At 42.3% G+C, this 6,813-nt stretch overlaps 1 long non-coding RNA gene across 1 annotated transcript in view; it reads left to right on the forward strand.

The window, feature by feature from the left end:
- Window positions 1–5,127, forward strand: part of LOC121010634 (uncharacterized) — a 9,533-nt gene extending 4,406 nt beyond the window's left edge. Inside the window, exon 2 of the long non-coding RNA XR_005781297.1 lies at window positions 4,909–5,127. This is a non-coding gene — a long non-coding RNA (uncharacterized LOC121010634). The remainder of the gene's footprint in view (window positions 1–4,908) is intronic.
- The last annotated feature ends 1,686 nt before the right edge of the window (window positions 5,128–6,813 follow it).

A 6,813-nucleotide genomic window follows, 5' to 3' on the forward strand; every position in this document is an offset into this window, starting at 1 on the left:
GAGAGAGAGAGAGAGAGAGAGAGAGAGAGAGAGAGAGAGAGAGAGAATCTCAAGCAGGCTGCATGCTTAGCACAGAGCCCAACTTGGGGTGCCATCCCACAACCCTGGGATCATGACTCGAGCTGAAATCAAGAGTCAGACGCTCAACCGACCCAGCCACCCAGGTGGCCGTTTGCCAACAATTTTGGATGCGGTTTTCTGGAAATAGACACTGAGACAAAAATGAGTGCAGAAGGTTTACTAGGGAGTGCTCTCAGGAGATACACCTGCCGGGAAGCAGAGAAGGCGGAGTCGAGTAGAGGGAGATAACCCACCTCGTAAATTGCAGCCGAAGCCTTGGCCTGTCCTGCAGTTGGGTGGGGGACTCCGGAGCTGGTTTAATTCTTCGGCATTGTCCCCAGCTGAGGCAAGGAAACTTCAGTAACCAGTCGTTGGCCCGGGGCTACCATCTGGGAGGGACGTAATCTTGGGAGAGGCAGCTCCCAGCAGCTGATGCCAATTGTTGTCAATGTTTCCAACAGCAGGGCTATGGGTTCCTGAGCCCTGAAGGGGGAATCGGGGAGGAAAACCTTTGAATTTGTTCCAAAATAACTAAATAGGATAACGTGGGTGGGGTAAGCAAGATGCCAGTACCCTACTCTGAAAGTTACAGGAGGCTGGGACCGAAAGCCTCGTTTAAAATGGTCTTTGAAGGTCGGTAGCATTCTAAGGAGATGAATCTGACATTGGAGCTTCTGTCTCATCGCAGAGGGTCCTTAGGTTCCTTCAGCACCCCCATTCCCCTTCAGTTTTCAGCTTAATTCGGTTTTTTTAAGATTTTTATTATTATTTAAAAAAAAATTTTTTTTTAACGTTTATTTATTTTTGAGACAGAGAGAGACAGAGCATGAACGGGGGAGGGGCAGAGAGAGAGGGAGACACAGAATCTGAAACAGGCTCCGGGCTCTGAGCTGTCAGCACAGAGCCTGATGTGGGGCTCGAACTCACGGACCGTGAGATCGTGACCTGAGCCGAAGTCGGCCGCTTAACCGACTGAGCCACCCAGGCGCCCCTAAGATTTTTATTTTTAATAATCTCTGTACCCAACATGGGGCTTGAAGTCACAACCTTGATATCAAGCATCACATGCTTTACCAACTGAGCTAGCCAGGCACTCCTAAACATAATTCGTAATAGTAAAGGTTTTGTTTAAATGCTGCATTATGACTTTTATTGCCAGATATATATTTTTTTATGTTTATTATTATTATTATTATTTTTTTTTTTGAGAGAGAGAAGCAGAGTGCAAGTCAGGGAGCGACAGAGAGAGGGAGACACAGAATCCGAAGCAGGCTCTAGGCTTCGAGCTGTCAGCACAGAGCCTGAGATGGGGCTCCAACTCACAAACTGTGAGATCGTGACCTGAGCCGAAGTCAGGTGCTTAACCGACTGAGCCACCTAGGCACCACGCCAGATATTTTATCTGCCCACTATCTAAGCCCTTCATTTTCCCAGGTAATGCTTGGCATTGTCTGTGGTTTTAATCTTTCCAGTGCATTATGTTCTCAGCACTTCCTGTTATAGGGTGCATTTATTTCCATTCAGTAAAACATGTTTAAACAACCACCTTGGTCAACATTCTGCTGGTAATGCATTATATTTCTTAAAGTAACTGTTCTTCATGTATTTTTTTTTTTATTATTTTAATGCTTATTTTTGGGAGAGAGAGAGAGCATGTATGAGTGGGGGAGGGGCAGAGACAGAGGGGGACAGAGGATCCAAAGCAGGCTCTGCAGTGACAGCAGTGAACCCGACGTGGGGCTCAAACCCACTAACCGTGAGATCACCACCTGAGCTGAAGTCGGATGCTCAACTGACCGAGCTACTCAGGCGCCCCTCATGTATTTCTGATTACAAAAGTAAAATGTGCATATTGAAAATATTTTAGAAAAAAAAACAGCAAAATAGAAAGAACAAAATAAAGACTACATGTAATTCCAGCTTCTAGAGACAAGTACTATCAGTATGTTGTGGCTTAGTCCTACAGATTTTATTCTACATATACAGGGCACAGGTGGATATCTTACAATCAGACGTAGCAAACAATTAAAATGTGACCCTTTTACTTTAATGTCTGGAGTAAACTGAAGTCTGTTGGTGACAGTCATTGTAAAATTACGTGGCTTTAACTTATATTAAAAAAGAGCATCTTGTGAGGCACCCGGGTGACTCCATCGGTTAAGCGTCTGACTCTTGATTTTGGCTCAAGTCATGATCTCAGGGTTTCGTGAGATTGAACTCCAGATCGGACTCTGTGCTGACAGTGCACAGCCTGCTTGAAATTCTCTCTCTCTCTCTCTCTCTCTCTCTCTCCCTCTCTCTCCCTCTCTCTCTGCCCCTCCCCAACCCTCTCTCTGTCTCTCAAAATAGATAAATGAACTGAAAAAACAAGGGCATCTTGTGAATCTAGGAAGTCACTGCTAGAATATTTTTTTCATAATTTAGTCAGGCTATGAAGAGTTAACTTATTCATGCTACTAATCAATCCAGCTTTTGATCTCAGGGTCAAATATCCACATGGACAAATAAGCCAGAGTTTACTAATTTGTTGGCAAGACCACAGCTTTGCAAATTAGAGGGCTTGATACAGACATCACATGATTTTGTACAGATGCTATGGTAAAAGAAGTGTCAGATGAGATCTTCCAAATGAACCAAATATGTTTTTGTATGTCTTATTGTTGTTTAGCTTGCCACATTAATTACCCTTTCACATATTTTCTCTGAAGTGTTCATCCAGTTGTTTTCTGAACAGATGGTCCCCTGAAGTTACCTCATTCAGGGCAGGGTAATTAAGCATGGAAATTATGTTACGAAATATGGCCCTATCTTTCCATAAGGTACGCTACAAAGTCTGGCAGGCCGGTGAATTTAAACAAAGTGTCTCCAGGTATGTTGTTTTCAGCTGAGTGAAAGAGGCTCAGAGCCGGGTAAAACAGGTTACAAAAAGAGTGGAGGCTGTTGTTCTTGTATTTCTGGTTATAAGGGAAGAACTTTCAGAGCTCACTGGCTAGCCAACTACCTACCTGAGGTTTGCACTCATAAACCCTGAGTGAATATGTCAGACTTTTCTGGGGCTTGGCCTTTCTGCATGAAACTTTTGGATTACAAGATAGCTGTGAAGCATTTCCTGCTTTGGTATATTTGATGTTTTGGTTTTTAAGTCAGGCATTTGGCAATTGCACTAAATCTTCAAGATGTAAAGTGTAGTCTAGTTGATGATCTATGCGGTGACGGTCCACATGCTCATAAGTTTTGGCCATCTGTTGAGATCTTTGTATCCCTCACAAGGATTGGAAGATTCAACACCAGTATTTATAGTGAGCGGGAACCGGGAATGCTAAACCTCCTGTAGGGTGTGGGGAGGTCTCACACAAGAAAGTTACCTTCAGTTTGTATGATTTGCTTGTCTTCCACCAGCGTTAACGCACTACAAATATAAATCGATGGTAATTTGATATGTTTTAATAGTGAAGAGTTTATGTTTTGTTTTTTGTTTTTTTGTGGTTTTTTTTTTTTTTTTTTTTGAGAGAGAGAGAAACAGAGCATGGTGGGGGTGGGCAAGGGGGACAAAGAGAGAGAGGGAGACACAGAGTTCGAAGCAGGTTCCAGGCTCTGAGCTGTCAGCACAGAGGTTGACACGGGGCTCAAACTTGTGAACTGCGAGATCCTGACCTGAGTCAAAGTTGGACACTTAACTGACTGAGCCACCCAGGCGCCCCAATAATGGAGAGTTTATTGTTGTTGTTGTTCTAAGAAAAGTTACCAAAAAATCCCTGTAATTTTGGAGAAGGTGGTATGGACAAGGAAACCCAAATGAATTAAAGACATAGTCTCTGAATAATTTACTAAGTCTGAGATTCCTCTGTATGTGATGCATGATTATAAATACTAAAAAAAAAAATTGGCAGTAAATAAATTGGAAAGGGAGCTGTTAGTGCTGATTGAATAATTTCCCATTTTAAAAATGTATCTGTTATCACTGATGATATACGATAAGCCTCCCGTTGTATCACTTGTAGTATTGTTGAAATGATGCAGTGGCGTGAAAAAGTGTTTTGCGAATTCGCAGTTTTAGAAATCGGACAGCCCTGATGGGGTACATTAACCCTATTCACGTCTTCATTTGGCAAGGATATGGTACCTTCTCATTTTCTCCACGAAGACAGTATGTTGTCTTGGCATGTTATCATCAATTTATTTGAATCGCTTTCTCTTGTCATCTTCAAATATGAATCACATTTGTTCCTCTGCTGTTTAATTTTTCTGTTTTTTTCGCATGGACTATCTTCTAGTCCTGTTATATCTCAAATCCAATCCTTTTTTTTTTTAATGTTTTTATTTATTTTTGAGAGAGAGAGAGAGAGACAGTGTGAGGGAGGGGCAGAGAGAGAGAGGGAGACACCAAATCTTAAGTAGGCTCCAGGTTCTGAGCTGTCAGCACAGAACTGGATGCTGGACTCAAACCCACAAACTGGGAGATAATGACCTGAGCCAAAGTCAGATGCTTAACTGACTGAGCCACCCACGTGCTCCTCAAATCCAATCCTTTTGATTACAATGTGTACAAGGATCTGACTGCTTCCTGTCTTGCAGTGTTTTACTACTGTCCAAAGCATGGTCCATTTTGTGGTCCAAAGTGTGGATATCAGTGAGAGCATCAGTCTCACTAGAAGCTGGATGGAATTGCAGAATCCACATCCCTCCCAGAACTAATGAGTCACAGTCTGCACTTTTGACAAGATTGCCAGGGCATTCATAAGTGCATCTAACTTTTGAGAGGCACTGAGATAATGGAGCCAGACGCTATGGCTGATATATTGAAAAGCGGAACAATTACATAATATTTTATTACGGATTTTGTTACAGGCTGAGTTGTGTCCCCTCAGAATTCATATATTGAAGCCCTGACCCCCAGGACCCCAGAATGTGACTGTATTTGGAGACAGAACCTTTACAGGGGTAATTAAGCTAAAAGGAGGCCTTTCGGGTGGGGCTTAATCCAATCTGGGATCAAAACAGTGGTTTTGGCAAAAAACAAACAAACAAACAAACAAACAAAAAAAAAAACCAGACACATCTTATCAGTGGAACAAAATAAACCTACAAAAGCTTACATGGCCAATTAACCTAGGACAAAGGAGCCAAGAATATACAGTGGGGGAAAGGACTATCTGTTCAATAGATAGTGTTGGGAAAACTCGACAGCCACATGTAGAAGAATGAAACTGGAGGGGCGCCTGGGTGACTCAGTCGGTTATGCGGTTATGCGTCTGACTCTTGATTTTGGTTCAGGTCATGATCTCGTGGTTCATGAGTTCAAGGCCCTCAATGGGCTCTGTGCTGGCAGTGCAGAGCCTGCTTGGGATTCTCTCTCTCTCTCTCTCTCTCTCTCTCTCTCTCTCCCTCTCTCTCTCTCTCTGCCCCTCCTGTGTGCTCTCTTTCTCTCTCTCAAAATAAATAAGATAAACTTAAAAAAGAAGAAGAATGAAAGTGGACCCCGTATCCTACACCATACACAAAAATAAACTCAAACTGGATTGAAGACTCACACCCAAGATGTGAGACTGTAAAACTCCTAGAAGAAAACAAATCTATGATTTGTTTATTTTTGATAGAGAGAGAGAGAGAGAGAGAGAGAGAGAGGAAGGAACAGAGAAAGAGGGAGGCACGGAATCTGAAGCAGACTCCAGGGTCTGAGCTGTCAGCACAGAGCTTGATGTGGGGCTCGAACCCACCGACTGTGCATTCATGACCTGAGCCGAAGTTGGACGCTTAACCGACTGAGCCACCCAGGTGGCCCCAGTACATCCCTCTTGATTCAAGATATAAGAGAATGTGTTTTCTTTACATGTTTGGATGGAAGGGCCTTTCTTTTCTGATAATGTGTGTAAGTCTAGCTTTCTTGAATTGTGATTGCAGAGTGTGGCTTGAATTGCATCCACTGTTTGAACTCTGTTCAGGCTCTTTTGGGGACCCAGATATGGTTAGGGTTCAAAGGGCCCTTGAAATGCAGATATATTATCGACTTTAAGGGAACACGGTATACCGGGTTTTATTGCATCTGAGTCACAATGTCTTTCTTTTACATTTTAAAATCCCTGATTGGGATTCATCTTTCAATTTTTGGCATCTTATAATTCCTTTTGGCCAGATGGCACTTGTAATGTGGTTGTTATTGCTGGCACATGGACAAACGTGGTCACAGCTGTTTATATCATTACACTTCAGCTGAGTTATGTTTGCATTGCTGGCTCTATACATGTTGGGTTTAATTACCATTTTAAATATGGGCGAAAAGATTATAGTATATGTTTTGGCCCTGAAACTAAAAGTTACTGGGCACAGAGCAAAGCTTGGAAATAAAGCTGAAAGGTATAAACTTGATATTAGTAGAGCAAATATTGTTGATGGAAGAATTGCTATAATTCCACATTTTCTTGTAAAAATAACCAAAGACTTGGTAGAACCTTCAAATAATAAGTGACAGTGAGGTATGAGTGGATGGATCTGTGTGACATTTTGTTCCTGAGATATGTGCAGGAGTAAACTTGTTGCACACCAGAGAGAGCAAACGAATTTAGGAGAAATTGCCAAGTCCCTCAAAAGAGCTGAAATAAATTTCACAACACACAGTTGATGTTCTTTTTCGTGCATTTTGCAGGCTACAATTAAGGCATTGTGTCACACTTTATTATTTTTTCCAAGTCACTTATTTATTTTGAGAGAGAGAGAGAGAGAGAACGAGTAGGGGAGGGGCAGAGAGAGAGGGAG

The sequence above is a fragment of the Herpailurus yagouaroundi genome, unplaced genomic scaffold (assembly GCF_014898765.1).
Source record: "Herpailurus yagouaroundi ecotype Mexico unplaced genomic scaffold, PumYag 192, whole genome shotgun sequence".
Lineage (NCBI taxonomy): Eukaryota > Metazoa > Chordata > Mammalia > Carnivora > Felidae > Herpailurus > Herpailurus yagouaroundi.